At 36.8% G+C, this 27,050-nt stretch overlaps 13 non-coding genes across 13 annotated transcripts; all 13 read left to right on the top strand.

Annotated features, from left to right (window-relative positions):
* The first annotated feature begins 31 nt into the window (after window positions 1-31).
* On the top strand, window positions 32-105 carry TRNAN-GUU (transfer RNA asparagine (anticodon GUU)). The gene has a single exon. It is a non-coding gene; the product is annotated as a tRNA-Asn (tRNA).
* A 3,427-nt stretch (window positions 106-3,532) lies between these two features.
* On the top strand, window positions 3,533-3,606 carry TRNAN-GUU (transfer RNA asparagine (anticodon GUU)). Its single transcript has one exon. It is a non-coding gene; the product is annotated as a tRNA-Asn (tRNA).
* A 1,093-nt stretch (window positions 3,607-4,699) lies between these two features.
* Window positions 4,700-4,773, top strand: TRNAN-GUU (transfer RNA asparagine (anticodon GUU)). The gene has a single exon. It is a non-coding gene; the product is annotated as a tRNA-Asn (tRNA).
* A 3,428-nt stretch (window positions 4,774-8,201) lies between these two features.
* Window positions 8,202-8,275, top strand: TRNAN-GUU (transfer RNA asparagine (anticodon GUU)). The gene has a single exon. It is a non-coding gene; the product is annotated as a tRNA-Asn (tRNA).
* A 2,260-nt stretch (window positions 8,276-10,535) lies between these two features.
* Window positions 10,536-10,609, top strand: TRNAN-GUU (transfer RNA asparagine (anticodon GUU)). Its single transcript has one exon. It is a non-coding gene; the product is annotated as a tRNA-Asn (tRNA).
* Window positions 10,610-11,702: 1,093 nt separating this feature from the next.
* On the top strand, window positions 11,703-11,776 carry TRNAN-GUU (transfer RNA asparagine (anticodon GUU)). Its single transcript has one exon. It is a non-coding gene; the product is annotated as a tRNA-Asn (tRNA).
* Window positions 11,777-15,204: 3,428 nt separating this feature from the next.
* TRNAN-GUU (transfer RNA asparagine (anticodon GUU)) lies at window positions 15,205-15,278 on the top strand. The gene has a single exon. It is a non-coding gene; the product is annotated as a tRNA-Asn (tRNA).
* A 1,093-nt stretch (window positions 15,279-16,371) lies between these two features.
* Window positions 16,372-16,445, top strand: TRNAN-GUU (transfer RNA asparagine (anticodon GUU)). The gene has a single exon. It is a non-coding gene; the product is annotated as a tRNA-Asn (tRNA).
* Window positions 16,446-19,872: 3,427 nt separating this feature from the next.
* TRNAN-GUU (transfer RNA asparagine (anticodon GUU)) lies at window positions 19,873-19,946 on the top strand. Its single transcript has one exon. It is a non-coding gene; the product is annotated as a tRNA-Asn (tRNA).
* A 1,093-nt stretch (window positions 19,947-21,039) lies between these two features.
* On the top strand, window positions 21,040-21,113 carry TRNAN-GUU (transfer RNA asparagine (anticodon GUU)). The gene has a single exon. It is a non-coding gene; the product is annotated as a tRNA-Asn (tRNA).
* A 3,427-nt stretch (window positions 21,114-24,540) lies between these two features.
* On the top strand, window positions 24,541-24,614 carry TRNAN-GUU (transfer RNA asparagine (anticodon GUU)). The gene has a single exon. It is a non-coding gene; the product is annotated as a tRNA-Asn (tRNA).
* Window positions 24,615-25,707: 1,093 nt separating this feature from the next.
* TRNAN-GUU (transfer RNA asparagine (anticodon GUU)) lies at window positions 25,708-25,781 on the top strand. The gene has a single exon. It is a non-coding gene; the product is annotated as a tRNA-Asn (tRNA).
* A 1,093-nt stretch (window positions 25,782-26,874) lies between these two features.
* TRNAN-GUU (transfer RNA asparagine (anticodon GUU)) lies at window positions 26,875-26,948 on the top strand. Its single transcript has one exon. It is a non-coding gene; the product is annotated as a tRNA-Asn (tRNA).
* Window positions 26,949-27,050: the final 102 nt, after the last annotated feature.

Here is a 27,050-nt window from a genome sequence, read left to right as displayed (position 1 = left end):
TAGCCTTTGTCAATACATGCTTTTGCGAGCTGTCTCTGTGGCGCAATCAGTGAGCGCATTCGGCTGTTAACCGAAAGGTTGGTGGTTCAATCCCACCCGGGGACGTAATTGACCTTGTGATCAAATTTTGGTGATCTTTAAGTAGACAAGTCAAAATTTCAAACCACCTCTTATAGTGTAGGGTACCTGGCCTTCTCTGATGCAATCAGAGTCAGATTTGATTAAGTCATTCTATAAAAAACAGGAAGCACAATTTAGCATGGGGTTGCAGAGAAAAAAAATTATGCAGGCAGAGAAATCCAATTGAGTGATTAATCAGCTCTCCATTTTATGGCTTTATTTTTATGCTAACACATTTGCTCTCTGAAAAGTGTCCATAAAGCCAAGTCTCTGATTAACGCCTTTGTAGGAATGGTTTTTCACCTATTACTGATTAAAACTTGCTTCATTGGAAAGGCAGCAAGATGCATCCTCATTACGATGTCCACTGAAATAATACAGGTTGACACCAGGAAACATAAACCTCACTGCATCCTTGCTGCTTTCTCAAGTGGGAATCTGTTTAATGTGAAAACCAGGTGATATCTAATCAGCACACAGGTAAGAAGTTAAGAAAATCTTTCTTTAAGGGTGAAGATGTTTCTCACAAAATCGTTGCCCCAATGCATCATTGAAATTCAAGATGGAAAGATGATTTTGAAATATCAATTGTACATTTTGCATTGCTCTTCTGGTGACAATGTAGCTTGTTTTTGTCAATTACCATTTCAGTAATAGGGTACAGAAAATTAAGTGGATTTCTGAAAGAATACAATGCTGTCAATATACTATTAAAACAAATTAAAATGTTAAAAGTTATTGTACTTTAAGTAAAAATAAAAGAGTCAAAATATCAATTCCAGTTTTGGAAGAATTTAATTAACAAAAAAATAAGTGCACATAGCAGAGGATGGTTTCGATCCACTGACCTCTGGGTTATGGGCCCAGCACGCTTCCGCTGCGCCACTCTGCTGCTCATGTAAGTGTCAGAGATCCTGAAGTACTCACTCATCATGTGAAAGTACCAATGTGTTTCTTCGTTGGTCAATGGAAGAAAAATCTTGCAAAACTCTCCAGATTATTGCCTTTTTAACCTTTTTCTAGGAAACTTTCTAGATGAATGCTTTTTAGCCTTTGTTAGTACATGATTTTGCAAGTTGTATCATTGGTGCAATCGGTTAGCGCATTCGGCTGTTAACCGAAAGGCTGGTGGTTCGATATCACCCGGGGACGTAATTGGCCTTGTGATCAAATTTTGCTGATCTTTAAGTAGACAAGTCAAAATTTCAAACCACCTCTTATAGTGTAGGGTACCTGGCCTTCTCTGATGCAATCAGAGTCAGATTTGATTAAGTCATTTTATAAAAAACAGGAAGCACAATTTAGCATGGGGTTGCAGAGAAAAAAAATTATGCAGGCAGAGAAATCCAATTGAGTGATTAATCAGCTCTCCATTTTATGGCTTTATTTTTATGCTAACACATTTGCTCTCTGAAAAGTGTCCACAAAGCCAAGTCTCTGATTAACACCTTTGTAGGAATGTTTTTTCACCTATTACTGATTAAAACTTGCTTCATTGGAAAGGCAGCAAGATGCATCCTCATTACAATGTCCACTGAAATAATACAGGTTGACACCAGGAAACATAAACCTCACTGCATACTTGCTGCTTTCTCAAGTGGGAATCTGTTTAATGTGAAAACCAGGTGATATCTAATCAGCACACAGGTAAGAAGTTAAGAAAATCTTTCTTTAAGGGTGAAGATGTTTCTCACAAAATCGTTGCCCCAATGCATCATTGAAATTCAAGATGGAAAGATGATTTTGAAATATCAATTGTACATTTTGCATTGCTCTTCTGGTGACAATGTAGCTTGTTTTTGTCAATTACCATTTCAGTAATAGGGTAAAGAAAATTAAGTGGATTTCTGAAAGAAAACAATGCTGTCAATATACTATTAAAACAAATTAAAATGTTAAAAGTTATTGTACTTTAAGTAAAAATAAAAGAGTCAAAATATCAATTCCAGTTTTGGAAGAATTTAATTAACAAAAAAATAAGTGCACATAGCAGAGGATGGTTTCGATCCACTGACCTCTGGGTTATGGGCCTAGCACGCTTCCGCTGCGCCACTCTGCTGCTCATGTAAGTGTCAGAGATCCTGAAGTACTCACTCATCATGTGAAAGTACCAATGTGTTTCTTCGTTGGTCAATGGAAGAAAAATCTTGCAAAACTCTCCAGATTATTGCCTTTTTAACCTTTTTCTAGGAAACTTTCTAGATGAATGCTTTTTAGCCTTTGCCAGTACATGCTTTTGCAAGCTGTCTCTGTGGCGCAACCAGTTAGCGCATTCGGCTGTTAACCGAAAGGTTGGTGGTTCAATCCCACCCGGGGACATAATTGACCTTGTGATCAAATTTTGGTGATCTTTAAGTAGACAAGTCAAAATTTCAAACCACCTCTTATAGTGTAGGGTACCTGGCCTTCTCTGATGCAATCAGAGTCAGATTTGATTAAGTCATTTTATAAAAAACAGGAAGCACAATTTAGCATGGGGTTGCAGAGAAAAAAAATTATGCAGGCAGAGAAATCCAATTGAGTGATTAATCAGCTCTCCATTTTATGGCTTTATTTTTATGCTAACACATTTGCTCTCTGAAAAGTGTGCACAAAGCCAAGTCTCTGATTAACACATTTGTAGGAATGGTTTTTCACCTATTACTGATTAAAACTTGCTTCATTGGAAAGGCAGCAAGATGCATCCTCATTACAATGTCCACTGAAATAATACAGGTTGACACCAGGAAACATAAACCTCACTGCATCCTTGCTGCTTTCTCAAGTGGGAATCTGTTTAATGTGAAAACCAGGTGATATCTAATCAGCACACAGGTAAGAAGTTAAGAAAATCTTTCTTTAAGGGTGAAGATGTTTCTCACAAAATCGTTGCCCCAATGCATCATTGAAATTCAAGATGGAAAGATGATTTTGAAATATCAATTGTACATTTTGCATTGCTCTTCTGGTGACAATGTAGCTTGTTTTTGTCAATTACCATTTCAGTAATAGGGTAAAGAAAATTAAGTGGATTTCTGAAAGAAAACAATGCTGTCAATATACTATTAAAACAAATTAAAATGTTAAAAGTTATTGTACTTTAAGTAAAAATAAAAGAGTCAAAATATCAATTCCAGTTTTGGAAGAATTTAATTAACAAAAAAATAAGTGCACATAGCAGAGGATGGTTTCGATCCACCGACCTCTGGGTTATGGGCCCAGCAAGCTTCCGCTGCGCCACTCTGCTGCTCATGTAAGTGTCAGAGATCCTGAAGTACTCACTCATCATGTGAAAGTACCAATGTGTTTCTTCGTTGGTCAATGGAAGAAAAATCTTGCAAAACTCTCCAGATTATTGCCTTTTTAACCTTTTTCTAGGAAACTTTCTAGATGAATGCCTTTTAGCCTTTGTCAATACATGCTTTTGCGAGCTGTCTCTGTGGCGCAATCAGTGAGCGCATTCGGCTGTTAACCGAAAGGTTGGTGGTTCAATCCCACCCAGGGACGTAATTGACCTTGTGATCAAATTTTGGTGATCTTTAAGTAGACAAGTCAAAATTTCAAACCACCTCTTATAGTGTAGGGTACCTGGCCTTCTCTGATGCAATCAGAGTCAGATTTGATTAAGTCATTCTATAAAAAACAGGAAGCACAATTTAGCATGGGGTTGCAGAGAAAAAAAATTATGCAGGCAGAGAAATCCAATTGAGTGATTAATCAGCTCTCCATTTTATGGCTTTATTTTTATGCTAACACATTTGCTCTCTGAAAAGTGTCCATAAAGCCAAGTCTCTGATTAACGCCTTTGTAGGAATGGTTTTTCACCTATTACTGATTAAAACTTGCTTCATTGGAAAGGCAGCAAGATGCATCCTCATTACGATGTCCACTGAAATAATACAGGTTGACACCAGGAAACATAAACCTCACTGCATCCTTGCTGCTTTCTCAAGTGGGAATCTGTTTAATGTGAAAACCAGGTGATATCTAATCAGCACACAGGTAAGAAGTTAAGAAAATCTTTCTTTAAGGGTGAAGATGTTTCTCACAAAATCGTTGCCCCAATGCATCATTGAAATTCAAGATGGAAAGATGATTTTGAAATATCAATTGTACATTTTGCATTGCTCTTCTGGTGACAATGTAGCTTGTTTTTGTCAATTACCATTTCAGTAATAGGGTACAGAAAATTAAGTGGATTTCTGAAAGAATACAATGCTGTCAATATACTATTAAAACAAATTAAAATGTTAAAAGTTATTGTACTTTAAGTAAAAATAAAAGAGTCAAAATATCAATTCCAGTTTTGGAAGAATTTAATTAACAAAAAAATAAGTGCACATAGCAGAGGATGGTTTCGATCCACCGACCTCTGGGTTATGGGCCCAGCACGCTTCCGCTGCGCCACTCTGCTGCTCATGTAAGTGTCAGAGATCCTGAAGTACTCACTCATCATGTGAAAGTACCAATGTGTTTCTTCGTTGGTCAATGGAAGAAAAATCTTGCAAAACTCTCCAGATTATTGCCTTTTTAACCTTTTTCTAGGAAACTTTCTAGATGAATTCTTTTTAGCCTTTGTCAGTACATGCTTTTGCAAGCTGTCTCTGTGGCGCAATTGGTTAGCGCATTCGGCTGTTAACCAAAAGGTTGGTGGTTCAATCCCACCCGGGGACGTAATTGACCTTGTGATCAAATTTTGGTGATCTTTAAGTAGACAAGTCAAAATTTCAAACCACCTCTTATAGTGTAGGGTACCTGGCCTTCTCTGATGCAATCAGAGTCAGATTTGATTAAGTCATTTTATAAAAAACAGGAAGCACAATTTAGCATGGGGTTGCAGAGAAAAAAAATTATGCAGGCAGAGAAATCCAATTGAGTGATTAATCAGCTCTCCATTTTATGGCTTTATTTTTATGCTAACTCATTTGCTCTCTGAAAAGTGTCCACAAAGCCAAGTCTCTGATTAACACCTTTGTAGGAATGGTTTTTCACCTATTACTGATTAAAACTTGCTTCATTGGAAAGGCAGCAAGATGCATCCTCATTACAATGTCCACTGAAATAATACAGGTTGACACCAGGAAACATAAACCTCACTGCATACTTGCTGCTTTCTCAAGTGGGAATCTGTTTAATGTGAAAACCAGGTGATATCTAATCAGCACACAGGTAAGAAGTTAAGAAAATCTTTCTTTAAGGGTGAAGATGTTTCTCACAAAATCGTTGCCCCAATGCATCATTGAAATTCAAGATGGAAAGATGATTTTGAAATATCAATTGTACATTTTGCATTGCTCTTCTGGTGACAATGTAGCTTGTTTTTGTCAATTACCATTTCAGTAATAGGGTAAAGAAAATTAAGTGGATTTCTGAAAGAAAACAATGCTGTCAATATACTATTAAAACAAATTAAAATGTTAAAAGTTATTGTACTTTAAGTAAAAATAAAAGAGTCAAAATATCAATTCCAGTTTTGGAAGAAATTAATTAACAAAAAAATAAGTGCACATAGCAGAGAATGGTTTCGATCCACTGACCTCTGGGTTATGGGCCTAGCACGCTTCCGCTGCGCCACTCTGCTGCTCATGTAAGTGTCAGAGATCCTGAAGTACTCACTCATCATGTGAAAGTACCAATGTGTTTCTTCGTTGGTCAATGGAAGAAAAATCTTGCAAAACTCTCCAGATTATTGCCTTTTTAACCTTTTTCTAGGAAACTTTCTAGATGAATGCTTTTTAGCCTTTGCCAGTACATGCTTTTGCAAGCTGTCTCTGTGGCGCAACCAGTTAGCGCATTCGGCTGTTAACCGAAAGGTTGGTGGTTCAATCCCACCCGGGGACATAATTGACCTTGTGATCAAATTTTGGTGATCTTTAAGTAGACAAGTCAAAATTTCAAACCACCTCTTATAGTGTAGGGTACCTGGCCTTCTCTGATGCAATCAGAGTCAGATTTGATTAAGTCATTTTATAAAAAACAGGAAGCACAATTTAGCATGGGGTTGCAGAGAAAAAAAATTATGCAGGCAGAGAAATCCAATTGAGTGATTAATCAGCTCTCCATTTTATGGCTTTATTTTTATGCTAACACATTTGCTCTCTGAAAAGTGTCCACAAAGCCAAGTCTCTGATTAACACCTTTGTAGGAATGGTTTTTCACCTATTACTGATTAAAACTTGCTTCATTGGAAAGGCAGCAACATGCATCCTCATTACAATGTCCACTGAAATAATACAGGTTGACACCAGGAAACATAAACCTCACTGCATCCTTGCTGCTTTCTCAAGTGGGAATCTGTTTAATGTGAAAACCAGGTGATATCTAATCAGCACACAGGTAAGAAGTTAAGAAAATCTTTCTTTAAGGGTGAAGATGTTTCTCACAAAATCGTTGCCCCAATGCATCATTGAAATTCAAGATGGAAAGATGATTTTGAAATATCAATTGTACATTTTGCATTGCTCTTCTGGTGACAATGTAGCTTGTTTTTGTCAATTACCATTTCAGTAATAGGGTAAAGAAAATTAAGTGGATTTCTGAAAGAAAACAATGCTGTCAATATACTATTAAAACAAATTAAAATGTTAAAAGTTATTGTACTTTAAGTAAAAATAAAAGAGTCAAAATATCAATTCCAGTTTTGGAAGAATTTAATTAACAAAAAAATAAGTGCACATAGCAGAGGATGGTTTCGATCCACCGACCTCTGGGTTATGGGCCCAGCACGCTTCCGCTGCGCCACTCTGCTGCTCATGTAAGTGCCAGAGATCCTGAAGTACTTACTCATCATGTGAAAGTACCAATGTGTTTCTTCGTTGGTCAATGGAAGAAAAATCTTGCAAAACTCTCCAGATTATTGCCTTTTTAACCTTTTTCTAGGAAACTTTCTAGATGAATGCTTTTTAGCCTTTGTTAGTACATGATTTTGCAAGTTGTATCTGTGGTGCAATCGGTTAGCGAATTCGGCTGTTAACCGAAAGGCTGGTGGTTCGATATCAGCCGGGGACGTAATTGACCTTGTGATCAAATTTTGCTGATCTTTAAGTAGACAAGTCAAAATTTCAAACCACCTCTTATAGTGTAGGGTACCTGGCCTTCTCTGATGCAATCAGAGTCAGATTTGATTAAGTCATTTTATAAAAAAACAGGAAGCACAATTTAGCATGGGGTTGCAGAGAAAAAAAATTATGCAGGCAGAGAAATCCAATTGAGTGATTAATCAGCTCTCCATTTTATGGCTTTATTTTTATGCTAACACATTTGCTCTCTGAAAAGTGTGCACAAAGCCAAGTCTCTGATTAACACCTTTGTAGGAATGTTTTTTCACCTATTACTGATTAAAACTTGCTTCATTGGAAAGGCAGCAAGATGCATCCTCATTACAATGTCCACTGAAATAATACAGGTTGACACCAGGAAACATAAACCTCACTGCATCCTTGCTGCTTTCTCAAGTGGGAATCTGTTTAATGTGAAAACCAGGTGATATCTAATCAGCACACAGGTAAGAAGTTAAGAAAATCTTTCTTTAAGGGTGAAGATGTTTCTCACAAAATCGTTGCCCCAATGCATCATTGAAATTCAAGATGGAAAGATGATTTTGAAATATCAATTGTACATTTTGCATTGCTCTTCTGGTGACAATGTAGCTTGTTTTTGTCAATTACCAGTTCAGTAATAGGGTAAAGAAAATTAAGTGGATTTCTGAAAGAAAACAATGCTGTCAATATACTATTAAAACAAATTAAAATGTTAAAAGTTATTGTACTTTAAGTAAAAATAAAAGAGTCAAAATATCAATTCCAGTTTTGGAAGAATTTAATTAACAAAAAAATAAGTGCACATAGCAGAGGATGGTTTCGATCCACCGACCTCTGGGTTATGGGCCCAGCAAGCTTCTGCTGCGCCACTCTGCTGCTCATGTAAGTGTCAGAGATCCTGAAGTACTCACTCATCATGTGAAAGTACCAATGTGTTTCTTCGTTGGTCAATGGAAGAAAAATCTTGCAAAACTCTCCAGATTATTGCCTTTTTAACCTTTTTCTAGGAAACTTTCTAGATGAATGCTTTTTAGCCTTTGTCAATACATGCTTTTGCGAGCTGTCTCTGTGGCGCAATCAGTGAGCGCATTCGGCTGTTAACCGAAAGGTTGGTGGTTCAATCCCACCCGGGGACGTAATTGACCTTGTGATCAAATTTTGGTGATCTTTAAGTAGACAAGTCAAAATTTCAAACCACCTCTTATAGTGTAGGGTACCTGGCCTTCTCTGATGCAATCAGAGTCAGATTTGATTAAGTCATTCTATAAAAAACAGGAAGCACAATTTAGCATGGGGTTGCAGAGAAAAAAAATTATGCAGGCAGAGAAATCCAATTGAGTGATTAATCAGCTCTCCATTTTATGGCTTTATTTTTATGCTAACACATTTGCTCTCTGAAAAGTGTCCATAAAGCCAAGTCTCTGATTAACGCCTTTGTAGGAATGGTTTTTCACCTATTACTGATTAAAACTTGCTTCATTGGAAAGGCAGCAAGATGCATCCTCATTACGATGTCCACTGAAATAATACAGGTTGACACCAGGAAACATAAACCTCACTGCATCCTTGCTGCTTTCTCAAGTGGGAATCTGTTTAATGTGAAAACCAGGTGATATCTAATCAGCACACAGGTAAGAAGTTAAGAAAATCTTTCTTTAAGGGTGAAGATGTTTCTCACAAAATCGTTGCCCCAATGCATCATTGAAATTCAAGATGGAAAGATGATTTTGAAATATCAATTGTACATTTTGCATTGCTCTTCTGGTGACAATGTAGCTTGTTTTTGTCAATTACCATTTCAGTAATAGGGTACAGAAAATTAAGTGGATTTCTGAAAGAATACAATGCTGTCAATATACTATTAAAACAAATTAAAATGTTAAAAGTTATTGTACTTTAAGTAAAAATAAAAGAGTCAAAATATCAATTCCAGTTTTGGAAGAATTTAATTAACAAAAAAATAAGTGCACATAGCAGAGGATGGTTTCGATCCACTGACCTCTGGGTTATGGGCCCAGCACGCTTCCGCTGCGCCACTCTGCTGCTCATGTAAGTGTCAGAGATCCTGAAGTACTCACTCATCATGTGAAAGTACCAATGTGTTTCTTCGTTGGTCAATGGAAGAAAAATCTTGCAAAACTCTCCAGATTATTGCCTTTTTAACCTTTTTCTAGGAAACTTTCTAGATGAATGCTTTTTAGCCTTTGTTAGTACATGATTTTGCAAGTTGTATCATTGGTGCAATCGGTTAGCGCATTCGGCTGTTAACCGAAAGGCTGGTGGTTCGATATCACCCGGGGACGTAATTGGCCTTGTGATCAAATTTTGCTGATCTTTAAGTAGACAAGTCAAAATTTCAAACCACCTCTTATAGTGTAGGGTACCTGGCCTTCTCTGATGCAATCAGAGTCAGATTTGATTAAGTCATTTTATAAAAAACAGGAAGCACAATTTAGCATGGGGTTGCAGAGAAAAAAAATTATGCAGGCAGAGAAATCCAATTGAGTGATTAATCAGCTCTCCATTTTATGGCTTTATTTTTATGCTAACACATTTGCTCTCTGAAAAGTGTGCACAAAGCCAAGTCTCTGATTAACACATTTGTAGGAATGGTTTTTCACCTATTACTGATTAAAACTTGCTTCATTGGAAAGGCAGCAAGATGCATCCTCATTACAATGTCCACTGAAATAATACAGGTTGACACCAGGAAACATAAACCTCACTGCATCCTTGCTGCTTTCTCAAGTGGGAATCTGTTTAATGTGAAAACCAGGTGATATCTAATCAGCACACAGGTAAGAAGTTAAGAAAATCTTTCTTTAAGGGTGAAGATGTTTCTCACAAAATCGTTGCCCCAATGCATCATTGAAATTCAAGATGGAAAGATGATTTTGAAATATCAATTGTACATTTTGCATTGCTCTTCTGGTGACAATGTAGCTTGTTTTTGTCAATTACCATTTCAGTAATAGGGTAAAGAAAATTAAGTGGATTTCTGAAAGAAAACAATGCTGTCAATATACTATTAAAACAAATTAAAATGTTAAAAGTTATTGTACTTTAAGTAAAAATAAAAGAGTCAAAATATCAATTCCAGTTTTGGAAGAATTTAATTAACAAAAAAATAAGTGCACATAGCAGAGGATGGTTTCGATCCACCGACCTCTGGGTTATGGGCCCAGCAAGCTTCCGCTGCGCCACTCTGCTGCTCATGTAAGTGTCAGAGATCCTGAAGTACTCACTCATCATGTGAAAGTACCAATGTGTTTCTTCGTTGGTCAATGGAAGAAAAATCTTGCAAAACTCTCCAGATTATTGCCTTTTTAACCTTTTTCTAGGAAACTTTCTAGATGAATGCCTTTTAGCCTTTGTCAATACATGCTTTTGCGAGCTGTCTCTGTGGCGCAATCAGTGAGCGCATTCGGCTGTTAACCGAAAGGTTGGTGGTTCAATCCCACCCAGGGACGTAATTGACCTTGTGATCAAATTTTGGTGATCTTTAAGTAGACAAGTCAAAATTTCAAACCACCTCTTATAGTGTAGGGTACCTGGCCTTCTCTGATGCAATCAGAGTCAGATTTGATTAAGTCATTCTATAAAAAACAGGAAGCACAATTTAGCATGGGGTTGCAGAGAAAAAAAATTATGCAGGCAGAGAAATCCAATTGAGTGATTAATCAGCTCTCCATTTTATGGCTTTATTTTTATGCTAACACATTTGCTCTCTGAAAAGTGTCCATAAAGCCAAGTCTCTGATTAACGCCTTTGTAGGAATGGTTTTTCACCTATTACTGATTAAAACTTGCTTCATTGGAAAGGCAGCAAGATGCATCCTCATTACGATGTCCACTGAAATAATACAGGTTGACACCAGGAAACATAAACCTCACTGCATCCTTGCTGCTTTCTCAAGTGGGAATCTGTTTAATGTGAAAACCAGGTGATATCTAATCAGCACACAGGTAAGAAGTTAAGAAAATCTTTCTTTAAGGGTGAAGATGTTTCTCACAAAATCGTTGCCCCAATGCATCATTGAAATTCAAGATGGAAAGATGATTTTGAAATATCAATTGTACATTTTGCATTGCTCTTCTGGTGACAATGTAGCTTGTTTTTGTCAATTACCATTTCAGTAATAGGGTACAGAAAATTAAGTGGATTTCTGAAAGAATACAATGCTGTCAATATACTATTAAAACAAATTAAAATGTTAAAAGTTATTGTACTTTAAGTAAAAATAAAAGAGTCAAAATATCAATTCCAGTTTTGGAAGAATTTAATTAACAAAAAAATAAGTGCACATAGCAGAGGATGGTTTCGATCCACCGACCTCTGGGTTATGGGCCCAGCACGCTTCCGCTGCGCCACTCTGCTGCTCATGTAAGTGTCAGAGATCCTGAAGTACTCACTCATCATGTGAAAGTACCAATGTGTTTCTTCGTTGGTCAATGGAAGAAAAATCTTGCAAAACTCTCCAGATTATTGCCTTTTTAACCTTTTTCTAGGAAACTTTCTAGATGAATTCTTTTTAGCCTTTGTCAGTACATGCTTTTGCAAGCTGTCTCTGTGGCGCAATTGGTTAGCGCATTCGGCTGTTAACCAAAAGGTTGGTGGTTCAATCCCACCCGGGGACGTAATTGACCTTGTGATCAAATTTTGGTGATCTTTAAGTAGACAAGTCAAAATTTCAAACCACCTCTTATAGTGTAGGGTACCTGGCCTTCTCTGATGCAATCAGAGTCAGATTTGATTAAGTCATTTTATAAAAAACAGGAAGCACAATTTAGCATGGGGTTGCAGAGAAAAAAAATTATGCAGGCAGAGAAATCCAATTGAGTGATTAATCAGCTCTCCATTTTATGGCTTTATTTTTATGCTAACTCATTTGCTCTCTGAAAAGTGTCCACAAAGCCAAGTCTCTGATTAACACCTTTGTAGGAATGGTTTTTCACCTATTACTGATTAAAACTTGCTTCATTGGAAAGGCAGCAAGATGCATCCTCATTACAATGTCCACTGAAATAATACAGGTTGACACCAGGAAACATAAACCTCACTGCATACTTGCTGCTTTCTCAAGTGGGAATCTGTTTAATGTGAAAACCAGGTGATATCTAATCAGCACACAGGTAAGAAGTTAAGAAAATCTTTCTTTAAGGGTGAAGATGTTTCTCACAAAATCGTTGCCCCAATGCATCATTGAAATTCAAGATGGAAAGATGATTTTGAAATATCAATTGTACATTTTGCATTGCTCTTCTGGTGACAATGTAGCTTGTTTTTGTCAATTACCATTTCAGTAATAGGGTAAAGAAAATTAAGTGGATTTCTGAAAGAAAACAATGCTGTCAATATACTATTAAAACAAATTAAAATGTTAAAAGTTATTGTACTTTAAGTAAAAATAAAAGAGTCAAAATATCAATTCCAGTTTTGGAAGAAATTAATTAACAAAAAAATAAGTGCACATAGCAGAGAATGGTTTCGATCCACTGACCTCTGGGTTATGGGCCTAGCACGCTTCCGCTGCGCCACTCTGCTGCTCATGTAAGTGTCAGAGATCCTGAAGTACTCACTCATCATGTGAAAGTACCAATGTGTTTCTTCGTTGGTCAATGGAAGAAAAATCTTGCAAAACTCTCCAGATTATTGCCTTTTTAACCTTTTTCTAGGAAACTTTCTAGATGAATGCTTTTTAGCCTTTGCCAGTACATGCTTTTGCAAGCTGTCTCTGTGGCGCAACCAGTTAGCGCATTCGGCTGTTAACCGAAAGGTTGGTGGTTCAATCCCACCCGGGGACATAATTGACCTTGTGATCAAATTTTGGTGATCTTTAAGTAGACAAGTCAAAATTTCAAACCACCTCTTATAGTGTAGGGTACCTGGCCTTCTCTGATGCAATCAGAGTCAGATTTGATTAAGTCATTTTATAAAAAACAGGAAGCACAATTTAGCATGGGGTTGCAGAGAAAAAAAATTATGCAGGCAGAGAAATCCAATTGAGTGATTAATCAGCTCTCCATTTTATGGCTTTATTTTTATGCTAACACATTTGCTCTCTGAAAAGTGTCCACAAAGCCAAGTCTCTGATTAACACCTTTGTAGGAATGGTTTTTCACCTATTACTGATTAAAACTTGCTTCATTGGAAAGGCAGCAACATGCATCCTCATTACAATGTCCACTGAAATAATACAGGTTGACACCAGGAAACATAAACCTCACTGCATCCTTGCTGCTTTCTCAAGTGGGAATCTGTTTAATGTGAAAACCAGGTGATATCTAATCAGCACACAGGTAAGAAGTTAAGAAAATCTTTCTTTAAGGGTGAAGATGTTTCTCACAAAATCGTTGCCCCAATGCATCATTGAAATTCAAGATGGAAAGATGATTTTGAAATATCAATTGTACATTTTGCATTGCTCTTCTGGTGACAATGTAGCTTGTTTTTGTCAATTACCATTTCAGTAATAGGGTAAAGAAAATTAAGTGGATTTCTGAAAGAAAACAATGCTGTCAATATACTATTAAAACAAATTAAAATGTTAAAAGTTATTGTACTTTAAGTAAAAATAAAAGAGTCAAAATATCAATTCCAGTTTTGGAAGAATTTAATTAACAAAAAAATAAGTGCACATAGCAGAGGATGGTTTCGATCCACCGACCTCTGGGTTATGGGCCCAGCACGCTTCCGCTGCGCCACTCTGCTGCTCATGTAAGTGCCAGAGATCCTGAAGTACTTACTCATCATGTGAAAGTACCAATGTGTTTCTTCGTTGGTCAATGGAAGAAAAATCTTGCAAAACTCTCCAGATTATTGCCTTTTTAACCTTTTTCTAGGAAACTTTCTAGATGAATGCTTTTTAGCCTTTGTTAGTACATGATTTTGCAAGTTGTATCTGTGGTGCAATCGGTTAGCGAATTCGGCTGTTAACCGAAAGGCTGGTGGTTCGATATCAGCCGGGGACGTAATTGACCTTGTGATCAAATTTTGCTGATCTTTAAGTAGACAAGTCAAAATTTCAAACCACCTCTTATAGTGTAGGGTACCTGGCCTTCTCTGATGCAATCAGAGTCAGATTTGATTAAGTCATTTTATAAAAAAACAGGAAGCACAATTTAGCATGGGGTTGCAGAGAAAAAAAATTATGCAGGCAGAGAAATCCAATTGAGTGATTAATCAGCTCTCCATTTTATGGCTTTATTTTTATGCTAACACATTTGCTCTCTGAAAAGTGTGCACAAAGCCAAGTCTCTGATTAACACCTTTGTAGGAATGTTTTTTCACCTATTACTGATTAAAACTTGCTTCATTGGAAAGGCAGCAAGATGCATCCTCATTACAATGTCCACTGAAATAATACAGGTTGACACCAGGAAACATAAACCTCACTGCATCCTTGCTGCTTTCTCAAGTGGGAATCTGTTTAATGTGAAAACCAGGTGATATCTAATCAGCACACAGGTAAGAAGTTAAGAAAATCTTTCTTTAAGGGTGAAGATGTTTCTCACAAAATCGTTGCCCCAATGCATCATTGAAATTCAAGATGGAAAGATGATTTTGAAATATCAATTGTACATTTTGCATTGCTCTTCTGGTGACAATGTAGCTTGTTTTTGTCAATTACCAGTTCAGTAATAGGGTAAAGAAAATTAAGTGGATTTCTGAAAGAAAACAATGCTGTCAATATACTATTAAAACAAATTAAAATGTTAAAAGTTATTGTACTTTAAGTAAAAATAAAAGAGTCAAAATATCAATTCCAGTTTTGGAAGAATTTAATTAACAAAAAAATAAGTGCACATAGCAGAGGATGGTTTCGATCCACCGACCTCTGGGTTATGGGCCCAGCAAGCTTCTGCTGCGCCACTCTGCTGCTCATGTAAGTGTCAGAGATCCTGAAGTACTCACTCATCATGTGAAAGTACCAATGTGTTTCTTCGTTGGTCAATGGAAGAAAAATCTTGCAAAACTCTCCAGATTATTGCCTTTTTAACCTTTTTCTAGGAAACTTTCTAGATGAATGCTTTTTAGCCTTTGTCAATACATGCTTTTGCGAGCTGTCTCTGTGGCGCAATCAGTGAGCGCATTCGGCTGTTAACCGAAAGGTTGGTGGTTCAATCCCACCCGGGGACGTAATTGACCTTGTGATCAAATTTTGGTGATCTTTAAGTAGACAAGTCAAAATTTCAAACCACCTCTTATAGTGTAGGGTACCTGGCCTTCTCTGATGCAATCAGAGTCAGATTTGATTAAGTCATTCTATAAAAAACAGGAAGCACAATTTAGCATGGGGTTGCAGAGAAAAAAAATTATGCAGGCAGAGAAATCCAATTGAGTGATTAATCAGCTCTCCATTTTATGGCTTTATTTTTATGCTAACACATTTGCTCTCTGAAAAGTGTCCATAAAGCCAAGTCTCTGATTAACGCCTTTGTAGGAATGGTTTTTCACCTATTACTGATTAAAACTTGCTTCATTGGAAAGGCAGCAAGATGCATCCTCATTACGATGTCCACTGAAATAATACAGGTTGACACCAGGAAACATAAACCTCACTGCATCCTTGCTGCTTTCTCAAGTGGGAATCTGTTTAATGTGAAAACCAGGTGATATCTAATCAGCACACAGGTAAGAAGTTAAGAAAATCTTTCTTTAAGGGTGAAGATGTTTCTCACAAAATCGTTGCCCCAATGCATCATTGAAATTCAAGATGGAAAGATGATTTTGAAATATCAATTGTACATTTTGCATTGCTCTTCTGGTGACAATGTAGCTTGTTTTTGTCAATTACCATTTCAGTAATAGGGTACAGAAAATTAAGTGGATTTCTGAAAGAATACAATGCTGTCAATATACTATTAAAACAAATTAAAATGTTAAAAGTTATTGTACTTTAAGTAAAAATAAAAGAGTCAAAATATCAATTCCAGTTTTGGAAGAATTTAATTAACAAAAAAATAAGTGCACATAGCAGAGGATGGTTTCGATCCACTGACCTCTGGGTTATGGGCCCAGCACGCTTCCGCTGCGCCACTCTGCTGCTCATGTAAGTGTCAGAGATCCTGAAGTACTCACTCATCATGTGAAAGTACCAATGTGTTTCTTCGTTGGTCAATGGAAGAAAAATCTTGCAAAACTCTCCAGATTATTGCCTTTTTAACCTTTTTCTAGGAAACTTTCTAGATGAATGCTTTTTAGCCTTTGTCAGTACATGCTTTTGCAAGCTGTCTCTGTGGCGCAATCGGTTAGCGCATTCGGCTGTTAACCAAAAGGTTGGTGGTTCAATCCCACCCGGGGACGTAATTGACCTTGTGATCAAATTTTGGTGATCTTTAAGTAGACAAGTCAAAATTTCAAACCACCTCTTATAGTGTAGGGTACCTGGCCTTCTCTGATGCAATCAGAGTCAGATTTGATTAAGTCATTTTATAAAAAACAGGAAGCACAATTTAGCATGGGGTTGCAGAGAAAAAAAATTATGCAGGCAGAGAAATCCAATTGAGTGATTAATCAGCTCTCCATTTTATGGCTTTATTTTTATGCTAACACATTTGCTCTCTGAAAAGTGTCCACAAAGCCAAGTCTCTGATTAACACCTTTGTAGGAATGTTTTTTCACCTATTACTGATTAAAACTTGCTTCATTGGAAAGTCAGCAAGATGCATCCTCATTACAATGTCCACTGAAATAATACAGGTTGACACCAGGAAACATAAACCTCACTGCATCCTTGCTGCTTTCTCAATTGGGAATCTGTTTAATGTGAAAACCAGGTGATATCTAATCAGCACACAGGTAAGAAGTTAAGAAAATCTTTCTTTAAGGGTGAAGATGTTTCTCACAAAATCGTTGCCCCAATGCATCATAGAAATTCAAGATGGAAAGATGATTTTGAAATATCAATTGTACATTTTGCATTGCTCTTCTGGTGACAATGTAGCTTGTTTTTGTCAATTACCATTTCAGTAATAGGGTAAAGAAAATTAAGTGGATTTCTGAAAGAAAACAATGCTGTCAATATACTATTAAAACAAATTAAAATGTTAAAAGTTATTGTACTTTAAGTAAAAATAAAAGAGTCAAAATATCAATTCCAGTTTTGGAAGAATTTAATTAACAAAAAAATAAGTGCACATAGCAGAGGATGGTTTCGATGCACCGACCTCTGGGTTATGGGCTCAGCACGCTTCCGCTGCGCCACTCTGCTGCTCATGTAAGTGTCAGAGATCCTGAAGTACTTACTCATCATGTGAAAGTACCAATGTGTTTCTTCGTTGGTCAATGGAAGAAAAATCTTGCAAAACTCTCCAGATTATTGCCTTTTTAAACTTTTTCTAGGAAACTTTCTAGATGAATGCTTTTTAGCCTTTGTTAGTACATGATTTTGCAAGTTGTATCATTGGTGCAATCGGTTAGCGCATTCGGCTGTTAACCGAAAGGCTGGTGGTTCGATATCACCCGGGGACGTAATTGGCCTTGTGATCAAATTTTGCTGATCTTTAAGTAGACAAGTCAAAATTTCAAACCACCTCTTATAGTGTAGGGTACCTGGCCTTCTCTGATGCAATCAGAGTCAGATTTGATTAAGTCATTTTATAAAAAACAGGAAGCACAATTTAGCATGGGGTTGCAGAGAAAAAAAATTATGCAGGCAGAGAAATCCAATTGAGTGATTAATCAGCTCTCCATTTTATGGCTTTATTTTTATGCTAACACATTTGCTCTCTGAAAAGTGTCCACAAAGCCAAGTCTCTGATTAACACCTTTGTAGGAATGTTTTTTCACCTATTACTGATTAAAACTTGCTTCATTGGAAAGGCAGCAAGATGCATCCTCATTACAATGTCCACTGAAATAATACAGGTTGACACCAGGAAACATAAACCTCACTGCATACTTGCTGCTTTCTCAAGTGGGAATCTGTTTAATGTGAAAACCAGGTGATATCTAATCAGCACACAGGTAAGAAGTTAAGAAAATCTTTCTTTAAGGGTGAAGATGTTTCTCACAAAATCGTTGCCCCAATGCATCATTGAAATTCAAGATGGAAAGATGATTTTGAAATATCAATTGTACATTTTGCATTGCTCTTCTGGTGACAATGTAGCTTGTTTTTGTCAATTACCATTTCAGTAATAGGGTAAAGAAAATTAAGTGGATTTCTGAAAGAAAACAATGCTGTCAATATACTATTAAAACAAATTAAAATGTTAAAAGTTATTGTACTTTAAGTAAAAATAAAAGAGTCAAAATATCAATTCCAGTTTTGGAAGAATTTAATTAACAAAAAAATAAGTGCACATAGCAGAGGATGGTTTCGATCCACTGACCTCTGGGTTATGGGCCTAGCACGCTTCCGCTGCGCCACTCTGCTGCTCATGTAAGTGTCAGAGATCCTGAAGTACTCACTCATCATGTGAAAGTACCAATGTGTTTCTTCGTTGGTCAATGGAAGAAAAATCTTGCAAAACTCTCCAGATTATTGCCTTTTTAACCTTTTTCTAGGAAACTTTCTAGATGAATGCTTTTTAGCCTTTGCCAGTACATGCTTTTGCAAGCTGTCTCTGTGGCGCAACCAGTTAGCGCATTCGGCTGTTAACCGAAAGGTTGGTGGTTCAATCCCACCCGGGGACATAATTGACCTTGTGATCAAATTTTGGTGATCTTTAAGTAGACAAGTCAAAATTTCAAACCACCTCTTATAGTGTAGGGTACCTGGCCTTCTCTGATGCAATCAGAGTCAGATTTGATTAAGTCATTTTATAAAAAACAGGAAGCACAATTTAGCATGGGGTTGCAGAGAAAAAAAATTATGCAGGCAGAGAAATCCAATTGAGTGATTAATCAGCTCTCCATTTTATGGCTTTATTTTTATGCTAACACATTTGCTCTCTGAAAAGTGTGCACAAAGCCAAGTCTCTGATTAACACCTTTGTAGGAATGGTTTTTCACCTATTACTGATTAAAACTTGCTTCATTGGAAAGGCAGCAAGATGCATCCTCATTACAATGTCCACTGAAATAATACAGGTTGACACCAGGAAACATAAACCTCACTGCATCCTTGCTGCTTTCTCAAGTGGGAATCTGTTTAATGTGAAAACCAGGTGATATCTAATCAGCACACAGGTAAGAAGTTAAGAAAATCTTTCTTTAAGGGTGAAGATGTTTCTCACAAAATCGTTGCCCCAATGCATCATTGAAATTCAAGATGGAAAGATGATTTTGAAATATCAATTGTACATTTTGCATTGCTCTTCTGGTGACAATGTAGCTTGTTTTTGTCAATTACCATTTCAGTAATAGGGTAAAGAAAATTAAGTGGATTTCTGAAAGAAAACAATGCTGTCAATATACTATTAAAACAAATTAAAATGTTAAAAGTTATTGTACTTTAAGTAAAAATAAAAGAGTCAAAATATCAATTCCAGTTTTGGAAGAATTTAATTAACAAAAAAATAAGTGCACATAGCAGAGGATGGTTTCGATCCACCGACCTCTGGGTTATGGGCCCAGCAAGCTTCCGCTGCGCCACTCTGCTGCTCATGTAAGTGTCAGAGATCCTGAAGTACTCACTCATCATGTGAAAGTACCAATGTGTTTCTTCGTTGGTCAATGGAAGAAAAATCTTGCAAAACTCTCCAGATTATTGCCTTTTTAACCTTTTTCTAGGAAACTTTCTAGATGAATGCCTTTTAGCCTTTGTCAATACATGCTTTTGCGAGCTGTCTCTGTGGCGCAATCAGTGAGCGCATTCGGCTGTTAACCGAAAGGTTGGTGGTTCAATCCCACCCGGGGACGTAATTGACCTTGTGATCAAATTTTGGTGATCTTTAAGTAGACAAGTCAAAATTTCAAACCACCTCTTATAGTGTAGGGTACCTGGCCTTCTCTGATGCAATCAGAGTCAGATTTGATTAAGTCATTCTATAAAAAACAGGAAGCACAATTTAGCATGGGGTTGCAGAGAAAAAAAATTATGCAGGCAGAGAAATCCAATTGAGTGATTAATCAGCTCTCCATTTTATGGCTTTATTTTTATGCTAACACATTTGCTCTCTGAAAAGTGTCCATAAAGCCAAGTCTCTGATTAACGCCTTTGTAGGAATGGTTTTTCACCTATTACTGATTAAAACTTGCTTCATTGGAAAGGCAGCAAGATGCATCCTCATTACGATGTCCACTGAAATAATACAGGTTGACACCAGGAAACATAAACCTCACTGCATCCTTGCTGCTTTCTCAAGTGGGAATCTGTTTAATGTGAAAACCAGGTGATATCTAATCAGCACACAGGTAAGAAGTTAAGAAAATCTTTCTTTAAGGGTGAAGATGTTTCTCACAAAATCGTTGCCCCAATGCATCATTGAAATTCAAGATGGAAAGATGATTTTGAAATATCAATTGTACATTTTGCATTGCTCTTCTGGTGACAATGTAGCTTGTTTTTGTCAATTACCATTTCAGTAATAGGGTACAGAAAATTAAGTGGATTTCTGAAAGAATACAATGCTGTCAATATACTATTAAAACAAATTAAAATGTTAAAAGTTATTGTACTTTAAGTAAAAATAAAAGAGTCAAAATATCAATTCCAGTTTTGGAAGAATTTAATTAACAAAAAAATAAGTGCACATAGCAGAGGATGGTTTCGATCCACCGACCTCTGGGTTATGGGCCCAGCACGCTTCCGCTGCGCCACTCTGCTGCTCATGTAAGTGTCAGAGATCCTGAAGTACTCACTCATCATGTGAAAGTACCAATGTGTTTCTTCGTTGGTCAATGGAAGAAAAATCTTGCAAAACTCTCCAGATTATTGCCTTTTTAACCTTTTTCTAGGAAACTTTCTAGATGAATTCTTTTTAGCCTTTGTCAGTACATGCTTTTGCAAGCTGTCTCTGTGGCGCAATTGGTTAGCGCATTCGGCTGTTAACCAAAAGGTTGGTGGTTCAATCCCACCCGGGGACGTAATTGACCTTGTGATCAAATTTTGGTGATCTTTAAGTAGACAAGTCAAAATTTCAAACCACCTCTTATAGTGTAGGGTACCTGGCCTTCTCTGATGCAATCAGAGTCAGATTTGATTAAGTCATTTTATAAAAAACAGGAAGCACAATTTAGCATGGGGTTGCAGAGAAAAAAAATTATGCAGGCAGAGAAATCCAATTGAGTGATTAATCAGCTCTCCATTTTATGGCTTTATTTTTATGCTAACACATTTGCTCTCTGAAAAGTGTCCACAAAGCCAAGTCTCTGATTAACACCTTTGTAGGAATGGTTTTTCACCTATTACTGATTAAAACTTGCTTCATTGGAAAGGCAGCAAGATGCATCCTCATTACAATGTCCACTGAAATAATACAGGTTGACACCAGGAAACATAAACCTCACTGCATACTTGCTGCTTTCTCAAGTGGGAATCTGTTTAATGTGAAAACCAGGTGATATCTAATCAGCACACAGGTAAGAAGTTAAGAAAATCTTTCTTTAAGGGTGAAGATGTTTCTCACAAAATCGTTGCCCCAATGCATCATTGAAATTCAAGATGGAAAGATGATTTTGAAATATCAATTGTACATTTTGCATTGCTCTTCTGGTGACAATGTAGCTTGTTTTTGTCAATTACCATTTCAGTAATAGGGTAAAGAAAATTAAGTGGATTTCTGAAAGAAAACAATGCTGTCAATATACTATTAAAACAAATTAAAATGTTAAAAGTTATTGTACTTTAAGTAAAAATAAAAGAGTCAAAATATCAATTCCAGTTTTGGAAGAATTTAATTAACAAAAAAATAAGTGCACATAGCAGAGGATGGTTTCGATCCACTGACCTCTGGGTTATGGGCCTAGCACGCTTCCGCTGCGCCACTCTGCTGCTCATGTAAGTGTCAGAGATCCTGAAGTACTCACTCATCATGTGAAAGTACCAATGTGTTTCTTCGTTGGTCAATGGAAGAAAAATCTTGCAAAACTCTCCAGATTATTGCCTTTTTAACCTTTTTCTAGGAAACTTTCTAGATGAATGCTTTTTAGCCTTTGCCAGTACATGCTTTTGCAAGCTGTCTCTGTGGCGCAACCAGTTAGCGCATTCGGCTGTTAACCGAAAGGTTGGTGGTTCAATCCCACCCGGGGACATAATTGACCTTGTGATCAAATTTTGGTGATCTTTAAGTAGACAAGTCAAAATTTCAAACCACCTCTTATAGTGTAGGGTACCTGGCCTTCTCTGATGCAATCAGAGTCAGATTTGATTAAGTCATTTTATAAAAAACAGGAAGCACAATTTAGCATGGGGTTGCAGAGAAAAAAAATTATGCAGGCAGAGAAATCCAATTGAGTGATTAATCAGCTCTCCATTTTATGGCTTTATTTTTATGCTAACACATTTGCTCTCTGAAAAGTGTCCACAAAGCCAAGTCTCTGATTAACACCTTTGTAGGAATGGTTTTTCACCTATTACTGATTAAAACTTGCTTCATTGGAAAGGCAGCAACATGCATCCTCATTACAATGTCCACTGAAATAATACAGGTTGACACCAGGAAACATAAACCTCACTGCATCCTTGCTGCTTTCTCAAGTGGGAATCTGTTTAATGTGAAAACCAGGTGATATCTAATCAGCACACAGGTAAGAAGTTAAGAAAATCTTTCTTTAAGGGTGAAGATGTTTCTCACAAAATCGTTGCCCCAATGCATCATTGAAATTCAAGATGGAAAGATGATTTTGAAATATCAATTGTACATTTTGCATTGCTCTTCTGGTGACAATGTAGCTTGTTTTTGTCAATTACCATTTCAGTAATAGGGTAAAGAAAATTAAGTGGATTTCTGAAAGAAAACAATGCTGTCAATATACTATTAAAACAAATTAAAATGTTAAAAGTTATTGTACTTTAAGTAAAAATAAAAGAGTCAAAATATCAATTCCAGTTTTGGAAGAATTTAATTAACAAAAAAATAAGTGCACATAGCAGAGGATGGTTTCGATCCACCGACCTCTGGGTTATGGGCCCAGCACGCTTCCGCTGCGCCACTCTGCTGCTCATGTAAGTGCCAGAGATCCTGAAGTACTTACTCATCATGTGAAAGTACCAATGTGTTTCTTCGTTGGTCAATGGAAGAAAAATCTTGCAAAACTCTCCAGATTATTGCCTTTTTAACCTTTTTCTAGGAAACTTTCTAGATGAATGCTTTTTAGCCTTTGTTAGTACATGATTTTGCAAGTTGTATCTGTGGTGCAATCGGTTAGCGAATTCGGCTGTTAACCGAAAGGCTGGTGGTTCGATATCAGCCGGGGACGTAATTGACCTTGTGATCAAATTTTGCTGATCTTTAAGTAGACAAGTCAAAATTTCAAACCACCTCTTATAGTGTAGGGTACCTGGCCTTCTCTGATGCAATCAGAGTCAGATTTGATTAAGTCATTTTATAAAAAACAGGAAGCACAATTTAGCATGGGGTTGCAGAGAAAAAAAATTATGCAGGCAGAGAAATCCAATTGAGTGATTAATCAGCTCTCCATTTTATGGCTTTATTTTTATGCTAACACATTTGCTCTCTGAAAAGTGTGCACAAAGCCAAGTCTCTGATTAACACCTTTGTAGGAATGTTTTTTCACCTATTACTGATTAAAACTTGCTTCATTGGAAAGGCAGCAAGATGCATCCTCATTACAATGTCCACTGAAATAATACAGGTTGACACCAGGAAACATAAACCTCACTGCATCCTTGCTGCTTTCTCAAGTGGGAATCTGTTTAATGTGAAAACCAGGTGATATCTAATCAGCACACAGGTAAGAAGTTAAGAAAATCTTTCTTTAAGGGTGAAGATGTTTCTCACAAAATCGTTGCCCCAATGCATCATTGAAATTCAAGATGGAAAGATGATTTTGAAATATCAATTGTACATTTTGCATTGCTCTTCTGGTGACAATGTAGCTTGTTTTTGTCAATTACCAGTTCAGTAATAGGGTAAAGAAAATTAAGTGGATTTCTGAAAGAAAACAATGCTGTCAATATACTATTAAAACAAATTAAAATGTTAAAAGTTATTGTACTTTAAGTAAAAATAAAAGAGTCAAAATATCAATTCCAGTTTTGGAAGAATTTAATTAACAAAAAAATAAGTGCACATAGCAGAGGATGGTTTCGATCCACCGACCTCTGGGTTATGGGCCCAGCAAGCTTCTGCTGCGCCACTCTGCTGCTCATGTAAGTGTCAGAGATCCTGAAGTACTCACTCATCATGTGAAAGTACCAATGTGTTTCTTCGTTGGTCAATGGAAGAAAAATCTTGCAAAACTCTCCAGATTATTGCCTTTTTAACCTTTTTCTAGGAAACTTTCTAGATGAATGCTTTTTAGCCTTTGTCAATACATGCTTTTGCGAGCTGTCTCTGTGGCGCAATCAGTGAGCGCATTCGGCTGTTAACCGAAAGGTTGGTGGTTCAATCCCACCCGGGGACGTAATTGACCTTGTGATCAAATTTTGGTGATCTTTAAGTAGACAAGTCAAAATTTCAAACCACCTCTTATAGTGTAGGGTACCTGGCCTTCTCTGATGCAATCAGAGTCAGATTTGATTAAGTCATTCTATAAAAAACAGGAAGCACAATTTAGCATGGGGTTGCAGAGAAAAAAAATTATGCAGGCAGAGAAATCCAATTGAGTGATTAATCAGCTCTCCATTTTATGGCTTTATTTTTATGCTAACACATTTGCTCTCTGAAAAGTGTCCATAAAGCCAAGTCTCTGATTAACGCCTTTGTAGGAATGGTTTTTCACCTATTACTGATTAAAACTTGCTTCATTGGAAAGGCAGCAAGATGCATCCTCATTACGATGTCCACTGAAATAATACAGGTTGACACCAGGAAACATAAACCTCACTGCATCCTTGCTGCTTTCTCAAGTGGGAATCTGTTTAATGTGAAAACCAGGTGATATCTAATCAGCACACAGGTAAGAAGTTAAGAAAATCTTTCTTTAAGGGTGAAGATGTTTCTCACAAAATCGTTGCCCCAATGCATCATTGAAATTCAAGATGGAAAGATGATTTTGAAATATCAATTGTACATTTTGCATTGCTCTTCTGGTGACAATGTAGCTTGTTTTTGTCAATTACCATTTCAGTAATAGGGTACAGAAAATTAAGTGGATTTCTGAAAGAATACAATGCTGTCAATATACTATTAAAACAAATTAAAATGTTAAAAGTTATTGTACTTTAAGTAAAAATAAAAGAGTCAAAATATCAATTCCAGTTTTGGATGAATTTAATTAACAAAAAAATAAGTGCACATAGCAGAGGATGGTTTCGATCCACCGACCTCTGGGTTATGGGCCCAGCACGCTTCCGCTGCGCCACTCTGCTGCTCATGTAAGTGTCAGAGATCCTGAAGTACTCACTCATCATGTGAAAGTACCAATGTGTTTCTTCGTTGGTCAATGGAAGAAAAATCTTGCAAAACTCTCCAGATTATTGCCTTTTTAACCTTTTTCTAGGAAACTTTCTAGATGAATGCTTTTTAGCCTTTGTCAGTACATGCTTTTGCAAGCTGTCTCTGTGGCGCAATCGGTTAGCGCATTCGGCTGTTAACCAAAAGGTTGGTGGTTCAATCCCACCCGGGGACGTAATTGACCTTGTGATCAAATTTTGGTGATCTTTAAGTAGACAAGTCAAAATTTCAAACCACCTCTTATAGTGTAGGGTACCTGGCCTTCTCTGATGCAATCAGAGTCAGATTTGATTAAGTCATTTTATAAAAAACAGGAAGCACAATTTAGCATGGGGTTGCAGAGAAAAAAAATTATGCAGGCAGAGAAATCCAATTGAGTGATTAATCAGCTCTCCATTTTATGGCTTTATTTTTATGCTAACACATTTGCTCTCTGAAAAGTGTCCACAAAGCCAAGTCTCTGATTAACACCTTTGTAGGAATGTTTTTTCACCTATTACTGATTAAAACTTGCTTCATTGGAAAGGCAGCAAGATGCATCCTCATTACAATGTCCACTGAAATAATACAGGTTGACACCAGGAAACATAAACCTCACTGCATCCTTGCTGCTTTCTCAATTGGGAATCTGTTTAATGTGAAAACCAGGTGATATCTAATCAGCACACAGGTAAGAAGTTAAGAAAATCTTTCTTTAAGGGTGAAGATGTTTCTCACAAAATCGTTGCCCCAATGCATCATAGAAATTCAAGATGGAAAGATGATTTTGAAATATCAATTGTACATTTTGCATTGCTCTTCTGGTGACAATGTAGCTTGTTTTTGTCAATTACCATTTCAGTAATAGGGTAAAGAAAATTAAGTGGATTTCTGAAAGAAAACAATGCTGTCAATATACTATTAAAACAAATTAAAATGTTAAAAGTTATTGTACTTTAAGTAAAAATAAAAGAGTCAAAATATCAATTCCAGTTTTGGAAGAATTTAATTAACAAAAAAATAAGTGCACATAGCAGAGGATGGTTTCGATCCACCGACCTCTGGGTTATGGGCCTAGCACGCTTCCGCTGCGCCACTCTGCTGCTCATGTAAGTGTCAGAGATCCTGAAGTACTCACTCATCATGTGAAAGTACCAATGTGTTTCTTCGTTGGTCAATGGAAGAAAAATCTTGCAAAACTCTCCAGATTATTGCCTTTTTAACCTTTTTCTAGGAAACTTTCTAGATGAATGCTTTTTAGCCTTTGTCAGTACATGCTTTTGCAAGCTGTCTCTGTGGCGCAATCGGTTAGCGCATTCGGCTGTTAACCGAAAGGTTGGTGGTTCAATCCCACCCGGGGACGTAATTGACCTTGTTATCAAGTTTTGGTGATCTTTAAGTAGACAAGTCAAAATTTCAAACCACCTCTTATAGTGTAGGGTACCTGGCCTTCTCTGATGCAGTC

This window comes from Pseudophryne corroboree, chromosome 4 (genome assembly GCF_028390025.1).
Source record: "Pseudophryne corroboree isolate aPseCor3 chromosome 4, aPseCor3.hap2, whole genome shotgun sequence".
In the NCBI taxonomy this organism is placed as follows: domain Eukaryota; kingdom Metazoa; phylum Chordata; class Amphibia; order Anura; family Myobatrachidae; genus Pseudophryne; species Pseudophryne corroboree.
Note: the sequence above shows the minus strand (reverse complement) of the source record. Positions and strands in the feature narration are given on the sequence as shown.